Source organism: Chlorocebus sabaeus, chromosome 8, assembly GCF_047675955.1.
Source record: "Chlorocebus sabaeus isolate Y175 chromosome 8, mChlSab1.0.hap1, whole genome shotgun sequence".
Lineage (NCBI taxonomy): Eukaryota > Metazoa > Chordata > Mammalia > Primates > Cercopithecidae > Chlorocebus > Chlorocebus sabaeus.
The window spans coordinates 2,286,417-2,305,904 of record NC_132911.1 but is presented as its reverse complement, the minus strand read 5'-3'; the positions used below and the strand labels follow the sequence as shown (position 1 = coordinate 2,305,904).

The window sequence follows — 19,488 nt, the reverse complement described above, 5'->3', positions numbered from 1 at the left end:
GAAAATAAGACACCATGGGAAAGACACTCAAAGAGGCTGGACTGGGATCATTTTTCTGTGGGAAATGCTAGGCTGAGGCCAACGGTGTGCTCGACCGTGAAATGTGCTGTACAGGTCGGAAGTAACATGGCACGCAGACGGCAGTGTGCATGCACAGGGGAGCACGCGTGTTGATACCTGACAGCCCACGTTGGATCCTGGCTCAGCCACTTGCCAACGGTGTCATTTGGACAAATCTCTTAATCTAAGCAACACACAATGAGGACGGTAGTCGCAGGACATAACTCATGGAGTTCTGTGAATATTAGGCAAGAATGTAGCATGTAATACAAATTTATATAATACATAGTAAGCACTTAGTTAATATTAACACATACTATGTTTAATTTGTCTTTGAGAGACCTGTATTGTGACTCCAGATGTTGGCTTTTGGTAGATGTCTCAGAAAGAACTGGTCTGAACATTTCAACTGTTTATTTTTTTATTTTGGGAAAAGACAAGGTAAACTCACCAAAAAGAAAATTATTTTTCTTTCTTACATAGAAATGAAACAGAAAAATAAATACCCATTAAATGTTATTGAGAGAAAACTGATAGACAGTGAAAGGCACAGGTAGGACTCAGTAAGTTTTGACAGATGTTGACTATCTGTGGCCTCCACCCCATGTCCTCATGGGCATTTTATATTGTCATCTTTTTAATTTAGGCCATTCTAATGAAATTGAAGTGCTATCCCATTAAAGTTTTAACTTTCGCCTACTGGATGACTAATTCTTATTGGACATTTGTGTGTCTTCTTTTGCAAAGTAACCTTTCGGCTTTATGCCCATTTTTGTGGGGTTGTCTTTATGTTCTTGTTTTGTAGGAGTTCTTTATATATTCCACATTCAAGCCCTTTGTCAGATAGATATTTCCCTTATTCTATGGCTTGCCTTTCCTTTTTCTTAATTGTGTCTTTTAATGAACAGAATTTAAAGATTTTGATGGCTAGAGTCTCTATTCTGTCACATGGATCTATTTTGTCTACTTGAGTAGTTCTTAATCTGGGGCGATTACGCCCTCAAGGGACATCTGGTGGTGTCTGGAGATATTTTGGGTTTGTTACAACTTAGAGGACGGTGCTACTCGTGTCTGCTGGACAGAGGCCGGAGACGCCACCAAAAGTTCCTATGGTGCAGGGAGAGCCCCCAACAAGAGAGAATTGTCTGGCCCCAAATATCAAGAGTGTTGAAGGTGCACAGAGAGCCTCCAGTGACAGAGAATTGTCTGGCCCCAAATATCAAGAGTGTTGAAGGTGCACAGAGAGCCTCCAATGATAGAGAATTGTCTGGCCCCAAATATCAAGAGTGCTGAAGGTGCACAGAGAGCCTCCAACAAGACAGAAGTGTCTGGCCCCAAATATCAAGAGTGCTGAAGGTGCACAGAGAGCCCCCAGTGAGAGAATTATCTGTCCCCAAATATCAAGAGTGCTGAAGGTGCACAGAGAGCCCCCAGTGAGAGAATTATCTGGCCCCAAATATCAAGAGTGCTGAAGGTGCACAGAGAGCCCCCAACAAGAGAGAATCACCTGGCCCCAAATATCAAGAGTGCTGAGGTTGAGAGACCCTTTTCTATTCTTACATGCATATCACACTGTCCCAAGATGTAACACAAGTCTTGAAATCAGATTGTGTGAGTCCTCCAACTGTGTTCTTTTTTATCGAGGTTGTTTTGACACTTCTAGGTTCTTCGCATTTTCACACATTTTAGAACCTTCTTGTCAGTTTCTCTAAAAATTGAGGTTGCTTGAATCACGTTGATTCTCCTGAGGTCGCACTGAATCCATATCTCAGTCTAGGGAGATTTCACATCTTCACATCACTGAGACTTCCAATGCATCACAGTCTAGCTCTCCATTTATTCAGATGGTCTCTCTTAGAGCACCACAATTCTACAGCGCTGTTGAGATGTTTAAAATGAATCGCATTTTCCAATTATTCATCACGGGTCTACAGAAATGCAATGGATTTCTACCCATTTCATTCACGTCCTAGCCTTGACCAATGGCGTGATCTGTTCCAGGATTTGATTTGTAGTTTCCTTAGGTTTTCTATGTAAACAATCATGTGATCTAAGAATAAACCTGCAATATAAACATGGAAGGAGCTTCTTCCTTTTAAACTTTGTGCCTTTTCTTCTCTTGTTTGCCTTCTGTGTCTGGCGAGGACCTCCATTAGAATGCTAAGTAGAGGAACTGAGAGTTGGCATCCTCATGTTTTATCTCATCTTAGGGAGGGAGTTAAATGTTGCACCCTTAATGCTGACATTTTTTCTCCAGGGTTAGAATTGTAGCCTTTTACTTACTTATTCCACTTACTTTAATACACTTACTATAATGACTGGGTTGAAGTCTACCGTTTTACTGTTGTTTTCCATATGTCCTATTCATATATTTGTTCCTCTGATTTCTTTTTGTTTTCTTTTGGGTTAATAAAATATTTTTAATATTGAGCTTTAGCTCTTATTGACTGTACGGCATAGCATTAGTATTTGAGTGTTGCTCTAGAGGTGTGCTGTCCATTAAGGTAGATAATGGGAGCGAATTAGACTTAAGAGCTTCTGCACAGCAAAAGAAACCACCCACAGAGTAAACAGAAAACCTACAAAATGGGAGAAAATATTTGCAAACTATGCATCCAACAAAGGTCTAATATCCAGCATCTATAAGGAACTTAAACAAATTTGCCAGCAAAAAACAAAGTGGGCAAAGAACATGAACAGACACTTTTCAAATGAAGACATACATGTGACCAACAAGCACATGAAAAAATGCTCAACATCACAAACCATTAAAGAAATGCAAATCAAAACCCTAATAAGATAGCATCTCACACCTGTCAGGATGGCTATTACTAAAAAGCGGAAACACAGATGCTGTGAGGCTGTGAAGAAAAGAGAATGCTCATACACTGCTGGTGGGAGCATACATTAGTTCAACCATTGTGGAACGCAGAGTGGCAAATCCTCAAAGAACTAAAAACAGAACTACCATTTGACCCAGAAATCCCATTATTGTGTATACACCCAAAGGAACAGAACTCATTCTACCATTAAGACACATGCAAATTCATTGCAGCACTATTCACTACAGCAAAAACATGGAATCAACCTAAATGCCCATCAGTAGTAGACTGGATAAAGGAAATGTGGTACATATACACCATAGAATACTATGCAGCCATAAAAAGAATGAGATCATGTTCTTTGCAGCAACATGGATGGAGCTGGAGGCCATTATCCTTAGCAAACTAACACAGGAACAGAAAACCAAATACTGCATGTTCTCCCTTATAAGTGGGAGCTAAATGATGAGAACACATGGACACAGGGAGGAGAACAACACACTGGGGCCTCCTGGAGGGTAGGAAGAGGGAGAGGATCAGAAAAAATACCTATGAGGTACAACGCTTATTACCTGGATGACGAAATAATCTGTACACCAAACCCACATGACATGAGTTTACCTAAATAACAAATCTGAGCCTGTACCCCTGAAACTAATGAAAGATAAAAAAGATAGTAGCCACATGTGGATACATGGATTTAAGTTAAAAATACATTCCTTAGCTTTTATTTATTTGAAAAGTCTTTTTTTGCTCTCATTTTTTAAAAGGTATTTTTGCTGGGTATAGTATTCTGAATCAATAGACATTTTTGATCACTTTAAAGACACGATTCCATTGTCTTCTGGCTCCCATTGCTTCTGACAATAAGTCAGTCATAATTTTCTAATTATTCCTGTGTGTTTAGATTTGACCCCTTCCTCAGTTGTTTTGTAGATTTATCTCTGTCTGATTTTCCACAGTTTAACTATTTTGTGACTAGGTATGATGTTTTTCTATTTATCTTTTTAGAGTTCACTCAGCATTTTGTGTCTATGGGTTCTTTTAAACCAAATTTGTAAAATATTTGGCCATTGTTTCTTCAAAATCTTTTGCCAAATTCTCCCACTTTTCTCCCTGGTTCTCTAATTATATGTGTCCCTTCACTTCTTATTACACATATTACTGAGGCTCTGTTCTTTTTTTAAATATCTTCCCTGTACTTTCTTCATATTTGACAATATCTACTGGTTTATTTTCAAATTACTAAGCTTTTTTCCTGCCCTCTCAATCCACTCTTAAACCCATCCCATACATTTTTCATTTCAGACATTGTGGTTTTCTGTTTTTGAAAATTCAATCTGGTTCTTTCTCATGGCTTTCATTTCTCCATCTAGTCATGCATTAAGACCTTCTTTTCCTTTAAGATCTTTAATCTTGTAATAGCCATTTTTATATCATTTATAAGACCTTACAATGGCTGCTTCAAAGATCTTTCCAGGGAATTCTAACATTTTTATATCATTCATGAGACCTTACGATGGCTGCTTCAAAGATCTTTCTGGTGAATTCTAACATTGAGGTCTTCTCAGGCTTTGTTTTGAGCACTTCAGGTTCTTCCTCGCATGTGGGTTCCACGTTGCTACAACTTTGGCCTCTTTTTGGCATAAAGGACACGACTGGAGGAGACCCTGGCACCTGCTCCCTCCTCCGGTGTGTGCTGGTTTTGGTTGTGGCCAGTCCTCCTGAGCTTTGGGTGTTTGGCTCATGTGTTGCTGGGGCGGGCCTGGGGAGGCTGCAGATGGTCTACCCGGCCCATGCACTTGGTGGGCTTCAGCCTCCAGACTGGTCTTCACCATCGGGGGTCAGCAGCTGGACACTAAACTCTTTGAGTGGTCCCCAAGTGTTAATAGACTTTGGGGTTCCCCTCTGTGGCTCCACCCCTTCTGTGCTGGCCCCCATCTCTTCTGGCAGCCCCAAATCCCATCCTGTAACAGACACATCCAAGAAGACTGCGGCTGTCTGCTCCAGCTCCTACTGCCCTCCCGCGGTGGGTAGCGAGGGGGGTCAGAGGGAGCTCACAGGACCGTGGACAGCCCTGAGTGAGTGTGGTGCCCTTCCTTTAAAATGTGAATAGTCTCCACTTCCTGCCCAACTCTGCTTTCAAACAGGAGGGCATGCGTGTGCGTGTGTGTGCATGTGTATGTGGGTTCCACAGTTCATGGCTGTCTTCTGTGTGAGCGTTTGTTCAATATAAGCTACTATCCCAGAGCCAGAACTCCTCCATATTACATTAAAAAAAATCATGTCACCAGGGTGAGCATCTGTCTGTCCTCGGTTCGGCCAATCTGCATATCAGTTCTGCTGCTTTGGTGGTTGGTTTGGGGAGCCCAGCACTGCAGAGGCAGAGGCTGCACCACCGGGGGCCTCTGCCTGGGGGGTCTCCTTTCCAGACTCCCCAGAGCTCTTGTGGGCACAAGGTCCTCTGGTAAGACGTGTTTTCTCCACACCTGGAGGTGATGCTGGCAACACAAAGTGGGGTCCAAGCTGTTGATGGCAGCTGCGGCAGCGGCCACCTCCAGTCCGCCGGGTGTCTATAGTTCCATTACAACCTCGGCACCCCTCGTCCTGCCTGTGGTTGTGGTACCAGCAGCACTGACTGAGGTCTCTGCCAACGCGGCTGGTGATTCCGTGTTCACCGAGGCAGTTCTGAGGTGAGGTTCCCCCTCTGGCTGCAGAGGCCCCCCAGCTGCTCTCTTGCCCGACTGCAAATGTTCAGGAGACCCCAGCTCTGTGCCATCCATTTTTTTTTCTTGCCTATGAAGAGTTGATTTCTCCATCTGCTGAAGGTACTGGTGGGGTTTGTGAAGGACCTCATGAGAGTATGTGATGATCCACCATGTCCCCTAGGCTACAAGGACTCAGCCACCACTGAAGCCAGGGCATACACTTGCAGTGAACCAGCCTCCCCCACCTGGCTCTGCCGAAGGACCCCCGAGGCCCATTTTCATGGAAAACACTGATGAGTCAGACCTGTCAGGTCACACATTGCAAAGCCTGGCCTTATCGTTGATATTTGTACTGGCAATAGTTGATGGAACTAGAATGGAAGGTAGCAATTTAATCCTTTGGCATTCAACATTTTTGAGGCTTATTTTTTAAAAATTCAATTTGCTAATCTTTCTCTATGATTTGTTTTTCCAAAAAGAACACAGAGGAGGCCAATGTGAGTGAACTGAACACACAGGGTTGACATGAATTCGGAAGAATGGAGACCTACATCCGTCCGAACCAGGGCAGAACAGGTTCTCAAAAACGGGTGTTCACTGCTGCTGTTAAAATACTCTTCTAATATATGTTAACTTAGAAAATGAGTTACTCATCTATCAAATACTTCCTGGGCATCATTTATGAAGGCATGGCCCTTGTCCTCATGGAGCTGGCTGCGCAGTGTAGAAATTTCAGTTGAAGTCAATTTTCTAAAGGATATATTTACAGATGCTCGATGTCAATCTAAAAATCTTATTTTTCTCAAATTGCTTTATATTTCCACTGTGAAATGTATTTCTAAGAAAAGAGAGCAATATTGTGCTAAGGAGAATAAATTAGATTCCCTCTGAGAAAGGAGAGTGACTTACACATCAGAAAAGATGTGATGAGCATTATGGAAATCCTCCAGTCATTCGTCCTCCAGGATGTGGGTGTCAGTATATCCATACTGACGAACATACAAATTTTAAGACAGATGAAAAATCTGCTCTTGCTACAAAATCGTGTCTCTATAAATCTTTAGAGATTAAAGAACATAAATCAGATTTTTAAAAATGAGGGAGAATTTTCATATAAACATGTATATGAAAACATATAATACAATAATATAATGTTACATATGCAACTCATTTATATTATTTAATATTATATGCAATATAGCCACTTTGAAAAACAGTCTGGGAGTTCCTCAAAAGGTTGAATATTGAGTTATCAAGGACCCAGCAACTCCATTCCTTGGTATATGCCCAGGAGAAATGAAAACATGTGTCCACATAAAAACTCATACAAGAGGCCGGGTGCGGTGGTTCACACTTGCAATCCCAGCACTTTGGGAGGCTAAGGCGGTGGATCTCTTGAGCTTAGGAGTTTGAGACCAGCCTGGGCAACATGGTGAAACCCCATCTCTACCAAAAATACAAAAACTTAGCTGGGTGTGGTGGCGTGCATCTGTAGTCCCAGCTACTTGGGGGCACTGAGAAGGGAGGATTGCTTGAGCTCAGGAGGTGGAGGTTGTAGCGAGCCGAGGTAGTGCCACTGTACTCCAGCCTAGGCAACAGAGTGAGACTTCATCTCAGAAAACAAAAAGAATGATGATCACAGCAGAGTTATTCACAATAGCCCCCGACAGGAAACAACCTGAGTATACATCCATGATGGACGGGTAAGTAAACTGTGGTCTATCCATACAATGGAATATGGCTCCATCCTAAAAATAATTGCAGCTCTGACACATACTGCAATGCGTATCAACCTTGAAAACATTACGCTAGAAGCCAGACACAAAGCTCCAATATTGTGGGGTTCCATGGCGATGACAGGGAGGATGCAGATTAGCGGTTGCCAGGGGTTGGAGGAGTTAGGGGAAGCGGGGAGTGACGGTACAGAATTTCTTTTCGGTGTGAAGCGAATGTTCTAAAACGGATTGCAGTGATGTTCGCACAACTCCATAAATAAACTAAGGACCACGGAATTGTACTTCAAGTGGATGAATTGTATGGTACTTAAATCGTATCTCAATAAAGGATGAAAACAAGATACGAAGAGCATTCTATTTAGCTTTGCCTCATCTGTAACTTGAAACGAACTGTATGCTCAGAATGTAGACTTGAAACAAACTTTCACAAACAAACCACTGGTACCTTCAGTTCGTCTTCTCTCTCGGGCTTCAAGGGAGGACAGTGAGGGAGCTCTGAGGCAGTAGAGTTAACAATAATTCATTTTCCACAAATACTTTCATTCTTCACCTCTCATTTGGTGCTGGTTATGATTCTCTGCAGAAGGTATTATAATTCACCTTGCTTTAACAAGAGGAGAAAGTCTTCACTTACAGGGGACAGGTTCCACAGCACAAGCTCGAGCTGAGATTTGAGCCTGAAGGCCTTCCGATTCCAAATTCGGCATGTGTTGCTTTTGTGGCATATTGTAAACATTTGCCATGGATTATTACAACTATATGATAAACTAATAATTCAGACAAACACAGAAACGAGTCAACAATTTACTTCCAGAGTGGGGAGCTGCAGAATTCGGTTCTCAGCCCTTCACGGATGCTGTGGGCTTGGACAGTTAGCAAAGGCTGTGTGCTCTGTTTTCTCCCTTATAACAGGGAACATAACATCAGGAGAGACACGGGTTTGCTGAAGGGGATGACTGTCGAAAGGAGCAGGGCATAAAAGCCTTAGACTGCTAATTGAAAAGATTTCATCCTGAAGAGGCATTTAGGCCCACAAGAATGTAGCATGTTTCTAAAGCTCATGGCTAAGTAGAAGCCGCTCTCACTAGAGCCCCGGATTCTCGCATTCACGAGAGATTCTTGTGATCATCTGCTGCCTTCAAGTCGTGAACGGAAAACGTCAGGGGAATATGGAGACTGCTTTGCTTCTCAAGCATCTCAAGGCACGCGCTCTGAGAGCCCTGCTGTATTCACCTGAGTGGCGACGGAAGTGCAAAACAAGTATGTAACCATCTTCGGCTGAAATCGGTCCACTCCCCCGAGCGGCAGGGGGCTGTATCCAGAACACAGGAGTGGAGGTCAGGAGGTCCAGGTCTGAGGCTTGCGTTCGGTTCTGTCATCCTCACTGCATGAACCTGACCTGAGCGGCAGGGGGCTGTGTCCAGAACACGGGAGTGGAGGTCAGGAGGTCCAGGTCTGAGGCTTGCGTTCGGTTCTGTCATCCTCACTGCATGAACCTGACCTGAGCGGCAGGGGGCTGTGTCCAGAACACAGGAGTGGAGGTCAGGAGGTCCAGGTCTGAGGCTTGCGTTCGGTTCTGTCATCCTCACTGCATGAACCTGACCTGAGCGGCAGGGGGCTGTGTCCAGAACACAGGAGTGGAGGCCAGGAGGTCTGGGTCTGAGGCTTGCGTTTGGTTCTGTCCATCCTCACCGTGTGAACCTGGGTAAGTCACAGATGCTGCTTGCCCACAGTTTCCTCTTTTGACAATGGAAGCAATGACGGTGTCTGACCTGCATCATCAGGGGCCGATGAAGTCAGGTAAGCCGATGGCACCGAGGCTGGCTGTAGGGTGGTGCGCCCTGCCTGGCTTCTGGAACTGTTGCTTCTGACAACAAAACGACTGCACTATCCTCATCCTGTTACATCACAACTGCTCCACACATGACACCAAACACCGGACCTTTTCTGCAGCAGCTCCTGGCAGATGCTAAGCGCAGCAATTCTAACCCCCGGCCTATCACAGAGAAGCTGTGATTCTACCTGTGGTATCTTCATTATTATTTACATCTAAGCCATTTATGTTTGAGTTTTTTTTTAAACAAGTACATTTCTTTTTTCTTTATAAATAGTTTTGACTGTCATCAGTTTACATTTAAAGGCTGGTGTTGGAGCAACAAGCAAACATTCATTGGATGGTTTTGAAATCCCAGTCTGGATCACAGCCTCCTGTGTGCTTGTATGTGATGTAGATTCCTGGATCACAGTCTCCTGCCTGCTTGCATGTAATAAAGATTCCTGGATCACAGTCTCCTGCCTGCTTGTATGTAATGTAGGTCCCTGGATCACAGTCTCCTGTGTGGTTGTATGTGATGTAGATTCCTGCATCACAGTCTCCTGTGTGCTTGCATGTAATAAAGATTCCTGGATCACAGTCTCCTGCCTGCTTGTATGTAATGTAGGTCCCTGGATCACAGTCTCTTGCGTGTTAGTATGCAATATAGATTCCTGGATCACAGTCTCCTGTGTGCTTGCATGTAACATAGATTCCTGGATCACAGTCTCCTGCCTGTTTGCATGTAATGAAGATTCCTGGATCACAGTCTCCTGCGTGGTTGTATGTGATGTAGATTCCTGCATCACAGTCTCCTGTGTGCTTGCATGTAATGAAGATTCCTGGATCACAGTGTCCTACATGTTTACCTGTAAGGCAGATTCCTGGATCATGGTCTCTTGAGTGGTTGCATGTAACATAGATTCCTGGATCACAGTCTCCTGCCTGTTTGCATGTAATGAAGATTCCTGGATCACAGTCTCCTGCCTGCTATTATGTAATATAGATTCCTGGATCATGGTCTTCTTCTTGTCTGTGTGTGATGTTGATTCCTGGATCACAGTCTCCTGCATGCTAGTATGTAACAAAGATTCCTGGATCACGGTCTTCTTCCTGTCTGTGTGCGACGTTGATTCCTGGATCACATTCCTAGAGATGAAATTTAGAAGGGTGGGGTCAACCCCAAATCCTCATTTTAAATAAACATTCTAGGTGATTCCATTCCTGGTGGTCTATGGGCCAGGCCACACTTTGAGAAGCATGGATCTATTTGGATGGAGGGACAGGGTGCCCCGCTGAGGTGCTGTTTAGAGAATCTGAATTTTTGTTCATTTAATCTGCAAATCATAATGAACACCCCCGTGAAGCATCTCTCGCTGGTGCTGGGAGACAAGATTCATATTTACATTTTCAGCAAACTCCAGTGCATTTGCAGCAAGGTCCCTGCTCCCCCAGTTACCCAGCAACATTTCCAGGAAAATGATTTCTGAATCCATGTCAATACCGGCCGTACGTGAATGGGTCTGCAGTGTCCACAAAATGAAGAAGGGTCCTTCATCTTTGTAGCTGTTCACTTAAGTGTCTTTAAGTACATGTTCTGTCCCAGCTGTGTCTTGGGCATCAGAATGGGAATGTGTGGCTGCAGCTTGCCTGACTTGAGGAGAGGTGCAGACGGTGGCTGTGTATGGGGAGGTGGCAGGAGGAGCTGCAGGACTCAAAAACACCCATGTGAAGGCAACTTGAGTTTAATAATTTGCATGGAATCTCACCAAATATTAAGGGGTCAAATATGGAACAGCAGTCTCCTGCCAGGAGGATGTGTGGGGAGGACGATGTAGTCAGGTTTAGAAGCCTGCAGATCCCTCCTCAGCCCCAGTTCCGTAGGCAAATAATCCCCAAGACGGAAATACTGACTGTTCCAGCTACTGTGAACTGGATCCTGGGCCCGTCACAGTGTGCAGGAGACGCCAGGGGCAAAGTCTCTGCTCCTGTGCTAGTGTGAAGAGGTTTGACTACACACAAGCAAAGCAATGCCTGAGAACGATGCCATTGCCTTGCCTGTACAAGCTAACAGAAGGAAGGCCCTGCCTCTCACTCTGACCAACTTGTGCAGAACTACGACCCCACCTCCCAACCTAATCAACTTCTGTGGAACTGAAATCCAACCTCCCATCACAACCAGCCTCTACAGAACTGAGACTCAGCCTCCTCTCTAACCAGCCTCTGCAGAACTGAGACGCAGCCTCCACTCTAACCAGCCTCTGCAGAACTGAGACCCAGCCTCCACCCTATCCAGCCTCTGCAGAACTGAGACCCAGCCTCCACCCTATCCAGCCTCTGCAGAACTGAGACTCAGCCTCCTCTCTAACCAGCCTCTGCAGAACTGAGACCCAGCCTCCACTCTAACCAGCCTCTGCAGAACTGAGACCCAGCCTCCACCCTATCCAGCCTCTGCGGAACTGAGACGCAGCCTCCACCCTATCCAGCCTCTGCGGAACAGAGACCCAGCCTCCACCCTATCCAGCCTCTGCGGAACTGAGACGCAGCCTCCACCCTATCCAGCCTCCGCGGAACTGAGACACAGCCTCCACTCTAACCAGCCTCCGCGGAACTGAGACGCAGCCTCCACCGTAACCAGCCTCTGCGGAACTGAGACGCAGCCTCCACCCTATCCAGCCTCTGCAGAACTGAGACGCAGCCTCCACCCTATCCAGCCTCTGCGGAACTGAGACCCAGCCTCCACCCTATCCAGCCTCTGCGGAACTGAGACACAGCCTCCACCCTATCCAGCCTCCGCGGAACTGAGACACAGCCTCCACTCTAACCAGCCTCCGCAGAACTGAGACCCAGCCTCCACCCTATCCAGCCTCTGCGGAACTGAGACACAGCCTCCACCCTATCCAGCCTCTGTGGAACTGAGACGCAGCCTCCAACCTATCCAGCCTCTGCGGAACTGAGACCCAGCCTCCACCCTATCCAGCCTCTGCGGAACTGAGACGCAGCCTCCACCCTATCTAGCCTCTGCAGAACTGAGACGCAGCCTCCACTCTAACCAGCCTCCGCAGAACTGAGACCCAGCCTCCACCGTAACCAGCCTCTGCAGAACTGAGACCCAGCCTCCTCTCTAACCAGCCTCTACAGAACTGAGACCCAGCCTCTGCCCTAACCAGCCTCTGCAGAACTGAGACCCAGCCTCCACCCTAACCAGCCTCTACAGAACTGAGACCCAGCCTCGATCTAATCATCCTCTGCAGAACTGAGACCCAGACTCCTCTCTACCAGCCTCTGCAGAACTGAGACCCAGCCTCCACTCTAACCAGCCTCTGCAGAACTGAGACCCAGCCTCCTCTCTACCAGCCTCTGCAGAACTGAGACCCAGACTCCTCTCTACCAGCCTCTGCAGAACTGAGACCCAGCCTCCACTCTAACCAGCCTCTGCAGAACTGAGACCCAGCCTCCTCTCTACCAGCCTCTGCAGAACTGAGACCCAGCCTCCTCTCTACCAGCCTCTGCAGAACTGAGACCCAGCCTCCACCCTAACCAGCCTCTGCAGAACTGAGACCCAGCCTCCACCCTATCCAGCCTCTGCGGAACTGAGACCCAGCCTCCACTCTAACCAGCCTCTGCAGAACTGAGACCCAGCCTCCTTTCTAACCAGCCTCTGCAGAACTGAGACCCAGCCTCCTTTCTAACCAGCCTCTGCAGAACTGAGACCCAGCCTCCACCCTATCCAGCCTCTGCGGAACTGAGATGCAGCCTCCGCTCTAACCAGCCTCCGCAGAACTGAGACGCAGCCTCCACCGTAACCAGCCTCTACAGAACTGAGACCCAGCCTCGATCTAATCATCCTCTGCAGAACTGAGACCCAGCCTCCTCTCTACCAGCCTCTGCAGAACTGAGACCCAGCCTCCACTCTAACCAGCCTCTGCAGAACTGAGACCCAGCCTCCTCTGTACCAGCCTCTGCAGAACTGAGACCCAGCCTCCTCTCTACCAGCCTCTGCAGAACTGAGACCCAGCCTCCACCCTAACCAGCCTCTGCAGAACTGAGATGCAGCCTCTGCTCTAACCAGCCTCTGCAGAACTGAGACCCAGCCTCCACCCTAACCAGCCTCTACAGAACTGAGACCCAGCCTCTACCCTAACCAGCCTCTGCAGAACTGAGACCCAGCCTCCTCTCTAACCAGCCTCTGCAGAACTGAGACTCAGCCTCCTCTCTAACCAGCCTCTGCAGAACTGAGACTCAGCCTCCTCTCTAACCAGTCTGTGCAGAACTGAGACGCAGTCTCCTCTCTAACTGGCCTCTGCAGAACTGAGACCCAGCCTCCTCTCTAACCAGCCTCTGCAGAACTGAGACCCAGACTCCTCTTTAACCAGCCTCTGCAGAACTGAGACCCAGCCTCCGCCCTAACCAGCCTCTGCAGAACTGAGTCCCAGCCCCCACCCTAACCAGCCTCTACAGAACTGAGATGCAGCCTCCACTCTAACCAGCCTCTGCAGAACTGAGACGCAGCCTCCTCTCTAACCCGCCTCTGTAGAACTGAGACGCAGCCTCCTCTCTAACTGGCCTCTGCAGAACTGAGACGCAGCCTCCTCTCTAACTGGCCTCTGCAGAACTGAGATCCAGCCTCCTCTCTAACCAGCCTCTGCAGAACTGAGACCCAGACTCCTCTTTAACCAGCCTCTGCAGAACTGAGATGCAGCCTCCACTCTAACCAGCCTCTGCAGAACTGAGATGCAGCCTCCACTCTAACCAGCCTCTGCAGAACTGAGATGCAGCCTCCCACCCTTACAGACCCCCTCACTCTGTTGAATTCTCCCTTGTGACACTCAACACCTTTAAGACGCTACACACTTCACTTTTTATTACTGATCATCTGTCATGTTGACTGCTTATTACGTGTCCTCCTCGGTGACAGGGTGGGAAGCACGAGGGCGGAGGTCGCTGCCTGCCATGCTCATGGCATTGTGGAGCATCTAGAGCAGCTCCTGACACATGGAGGAGCTCAAGAGGGAATGAATAAATGAATGAATGAATGAATAAACTGACGTCACTCCTGGGGAGGAGGGGCTTCCTTCCTGCCCTGCTGGTCTCTGGGCTGGTAGAGGGTCAGCCTGGAGTAGCTGGTACCATCTCATCATTGCCTGGGACGGTGTGAATGAAGCCAATGCAGGTGGGCAGGCCTGAGACCTGATGCTGGGGTGGCCTGGCCTGGCCTCCATGGACTCGGGCCTCCAGCCCTGGCCAGCTCTGGACAATGCAGCTGCATGAGTCAGTAAATTCCCTGTGTGGCCTTTCACTGTGAATTCCCCGTGTGGCATGGGCCTTTCACTGTTAAAACTGGAGATTCTTAATAATGCCCAACTTTGAAGCAGCAGGCCGTAAAGCATGTCTGCGTTTTTAAAGGAAGACCCCGTTTCAATGACACTGATTAGTCAGAGCACACCATTAACTGGAAACAGCAACACTGTCTCACACTTTCTACTAGAATATCATTAATTAGAAATATCAACATTAGCTTACACTTTCTACTAGAACACTTTTACTTCTCTTGTCATATTGGGCCATTCAACAAATATTAATATCGAATATGCATTGTGAATGACGCTGGGCATTAAGAATGTATCCATTCACTCACTCCCTCATTCACATATTCAACAACCGTAGGCCGAGGGCTTCAATGCAGCCAGTGTGGCCGAGGTCTGGGATGCAGCAGGCAGCATGACTGACTGCTTGTGAGGGAGAGAGGCCCCTGCAAGCAAGAAGGGACCATGGGCTGATCACACACACACTCACACTCTCTCTCACACACACACCCTATTAAATTAAGGTTTTAGGATCAACAGTGACTACATAGCTACCTCTGTTAGGTGGTGAAAAAGTAGTACTGAACTAGTGCTATTTAAGCTTATATATCAATGACTAATTATGCAAGGATTGAGAGGAACCATTTAGGGAGAGGAAACAGCAACTCCAAAGACCCTAAGCTATGAGAGAACTCTGAGTGTTTGAGTACATTAAAGACCAGAGTGGCGAGTGAGCAGACTGGGCCTGGTGACAGAGACGTTTGTGGGCCGAGGTGGAGAGGCTCCATTTCACTCTCAACGTGGCAAACATCTGTCACGGGCCTTTTGGGGACAGGGTCTGACCTGTGTGTGAAAAGCCTGTAAAACTGCTCTCTGGGCAGGGCATCTCCGAAAGAAAGGAAGCAGCCCCAGTCAGGGGCTTATCGATAAAACTCCCATCGCCCTGGGACAGAGCACCTGGGGGAAGTGGTGGCTGCGGGCACAGCTTCGGCAAACTTAAACATCCCTGCCTGCCAGCTCTGAAGAGAGCAGTGGATCTCCCAGCACAGCACTGGAGCTCTGCTAAAGGGCAGACTGCCTCCTCAAGTGGGCCCCTGACCCCCGTGCCTCTGGATGGGGAGACACCTCCCAGCAGAGGTCGACAGACACCTCATACACGAGAGCTCCAGCTGGCATCTGGCAGGTCCACCTCTGGGACGAAGCTTCCAGAGGAAGGAACAAGCAGCAATCTTTGCTATTCTGCAGCCTCTGCTGGTGAAACCCAGGCAAACAGGGTCTGGAGTGGACTCTAGCACACTCCAGCAGACCTGCAGCAGACGGGCCTGATGGTTAGAAGGAAAACTATCAAACAGAAAGCAATAGCATGAATACCAATAAAAAGGACATCCACACCAAAACCCCATCCAAAGATCACCAGCATCAAAGACCAGAGGTAGATAAATTCATGAAGATGAGGAAAAACCAGTGCAAAAAGGCTAAAAATTCCAAAAATCACAGCACTTCTTCTCCTCCTAAGGATCACAACTCCGCCAGCAAGGGAACAAAACTGGATGGAGAATGAGTTGGACAAAGTGACAGAAGCAGGTTTCAGAAGGTGGGTAATAAACTCCTCCAAGCTAAAGGAGCATAACTCCACGCAAGGAAGCTAAGAACCTTGAAAAAACGGGTTCCAAGATGGCTGAATAGGAACAGCTCCAGTCTACAGTTCCCAGCGTGAGTGACGCATTTCCAACTGAGGTACCAGGTTCATCTCACTGGGGCTTTGGACAGTGGGTGCAGGACAGTGGGTGCAGCGCACTAAGCATGAGCCAAAGCAGGGCAAGGCATCACCTCACCCCTGAAGCGCAAGGGGTCAGGGAATTCCCTTTCCTAGTCAAGCAAATCAGTGACAGAGGACACCTGGAAAATCGGGTCACTCTCACCCTAATACTGCGCTTTTCCAATGGTCTTAGCAAATGGCACACCAGGAGATTATATCCCGTGCCTGACTCGGAGGGTCCCACGCCCACAGAGCCTCGCTCATTGCTAGCACAGCAGTCTGAGATTGAACTGCAAGGTGGCAGTGAGGCTGGGGGAGGGGCGCCCGCCATTGCTGAGGCTTGAGTAGGTAAACAAAGCAGCCTGGAAGCTCGAACTGGGTGGAGCCCACTGCAGCTAAAGGAGGCCTGCCTGCCTCTATAGACTCCACCTCTGGGGACAGCACATAGCTGAATAAAAGGCAGCAGAAATCTCTGCAGACTTAAATGTCCCTGTCGGACAGCTTTGAAGAGAGTAGTGGTTCTCCCAGCACGGAGGTTGAGATCTGAGAATGGACAGACTGCCTCCTCCAGTGAGTCCCTGACTCCCGAGTAGCCTAACTGGGAGGCACCCTGCAATAGGGGCAGACTAACACTTCATACGGCCGGGTACCCCTCTGAGATGAAACTTCCAGAGGAATGATCAGACAGCAACATTTTCTGTTCAGCAGTATTTGCTGCTCTGCAGCCTCTGCTGCAAACAGCGTCTGGAGTGGACCTCCAGCAAACTCCAACAGACCTGCAGCTGAGGATCCTGACTGTTAGAAGGAAAAGTAACAAACAGAAAGGACATCCACACCAAAACCCCATCTGTACGTCACCATCATCAAAGACCAAAGGTAGATAAAACCACAAAGATGGGGAAAAAACAGAGCAGAAAAACTGAAAATTCTAAAAATCAGAGTGCCTCTCCCCCTCCACAGGAATGCAGCTCCTCGCCAGCAATGGAACAAAACTGGCTGGAGAATGACTTCGACAAGTTGAGAGAAGAAGGCTCCAGACGATCAAACTTCTCCAAGTTAAAGGAGGAAGTTCGAACCCATCAGAAAGAAGTTAAAAACCTTGAAAAAAGATTAGACAAATGGCTAACTAGAATAACCAGTGCAGAGAAGTCCTTAAAGGACCTGATGGAGCTGAAAACCATGGCATGAGAACTACACGACGAATGCACAAGCTTCAGTAGCCGATTAGATCAACTGGAAGAAAGGGCATTAGAGATGGAAGATCAAATGAATGAAATGAAGCGAGAAGAGAAGTTTAGAGAAAAAAGAATTAAAAGAAATGAACAAAGCCTCCAAGAAATATGGAACTATGTGAAAAGACCAAATCTATGTCTGATTGGTGTACCTGAAACTGATGGGGAGAATGGAACCAAGCTGGAAAACACACTTCAGGATATTATCCAGGAGAACTTCCCCAACCTAGCTAGGCAGGCCAACATTCAAATTCAGGAAATACCAAGAACGCCACAAAGATACTCCTCAAGAAGAGCAACTCCAAGACACATAATTGTCAGATTCACCAAAGTTGAAATGAAGGAAAAAATGTTAAGGGCAGCCAGAGAGAAAGGTTGGATTACCCACAAAGGGAAGCCCATCAGACTAACAGCAGATCTCTTGATAGAAATTCTACAAGCCGGAAAAGAGTGGGGGCCAATATTCAACATTCTTAAAGAAAATACTTTTCAACCCAGAATTTCATATCCAGCCAAACTAAGCTTCATACATGAAGGAGAAATAAAATCCTTTACAGACAAGCAAATGCTGAGAGATTTTGTCACCACCAGGCCTGCCCTACAAGAGCTCCTGAAGGAAGCACTAAACATGGAAAGGAACAACCAGTACCAGCCACTGCAAAAACATGCCAAATTGTAAAGACCATCTATGCGAGGAAGAAACTGCATCAAGTAATGAGCAAAACAACCAGCTAACATCATAATATGAGGATCAAATTCACAAATAATAGTATTAACCTTAAATGTAAATGGACTAAATGCTCCAATTAAAAGACACAGACTGGCAAATTGGATAAAGAGTCAAGACCCATCAATGTGCTGTATTCAGGAAACCCATCTCATGTGCAGAGACATACATAGCCTCAAAGCAAAGGGATGGAGGAAGATCAGCCGAGCAAATGGAAAACAAAAAAAGGCAGGCGTTGCAATCCTAGTCTCTGATAAAACAGACTTTAAACCAACAAAGATCAAAAGAGACAAAGAAGGCCATTACATAATGGTAAAGGGATCAATTCAACAGGAAGAGCTAACTATCCTAAATATATATGCACCCAATACAGGAGCACCCAGATTCATAAAGCAGGTCCTTAGAGACCTACAGAGACTTAGACTCCCACACAATAATACTGGGAGACTTTAACACCCCACTGTCAACATTAGACAGATCAACGAGACAGAAAGTTAACAAGAATATCCAGGAATTGAACTCAGTTCTGCACCAAGCGGACCTAATAGACATCTACAGAACCCTCCACCCCAAATCAACAGAATATACATTCTTCTCAGCACCACACCACTTATTCCAAAATTGACCACACAGGTGGAATAAAGCCCTCCTCAGCAAATGTAAAAGAACGGAAATTATAACAAAGTGTCTCTCAGACCACAGTGCAATCAAACTAGAACTCAGGATTAAGAAACTCAATCAAAATCGCTCAACTACATGGAAATTGAACAACCTGCTCCTGAATGACTACTGGGTACATAACGAAATGAAGGCAGAAATAAAGATGTTCTCTGAAACCAACGAGAACAAAGACACAACATACCAGAACCTCTGGGACATATTTAAAGCCGTGTGTAAGGGGAAATTTATAGCACTAAATGCCCACAAGAGAAAGCAGGAAAGATCTAAAATTGACACCCTAACATCACAATTAAAAGAACTAGAGAAGCAAGAGAAAACACATTCAAAAGCTAGCAGAAAGCAAGAAATAACTAAGATAAGAGCAGAACTGAAGGAGATAGAGACACAAAAAAATCAATGAATCCAGGAGCTGGTTTTTTGAAAAGATCAACAAAATTGATAGACAGCTAGCAAGACTGACAAAGAAGAAAAGAGAGAAGAATCAAATAGATGCAATAAACAATGATAAAGGGGATACCACCACCGATCCCACAGAAATACAAAAAACCATCAGAGAATACTATAAACACCTCTATGCAAATAAACTAGAAAATCTAGAAGAAATGGATAAATTCCTGGACACACACACACTCCCAAGACTAAGC

The 19,488-nt window shown here is 46.5% G+C and overlaps 1 protein-coding gene and 1 long non-coding RNA gene across 4 annotated transcripts in view; one reads left to right on the top strand and one right to left on the bottom strand.

The window, feature by feature from the left end:
- Window positions 1–19,488, bottom strand: part of DLGAP2 (DLG associated protein 2) — a 928,742-nt gene that overhangs the window by 82,125 nt on the left and 827,129 nt on the right. The gene's annotated exons all lie outside the window — the stretch shown is intronic.
- LOC140712168 (uncharacterized) overlaps window positions 1–19,488 on the top strand; it is a 51,184-nt gene that overhangs the window by 950 nt on the left and 30,746 nt on the right. Inside the window, exon 2 of the long non-coding RNA XR_012093633.1 lies at window positions 115–308. This is a non-coding gene — a long non-coding RNA (uncharacterized lncRNA). The remainder of the gene's footprint in view (window positions 1–114; window positions 309–19,488) is intronic.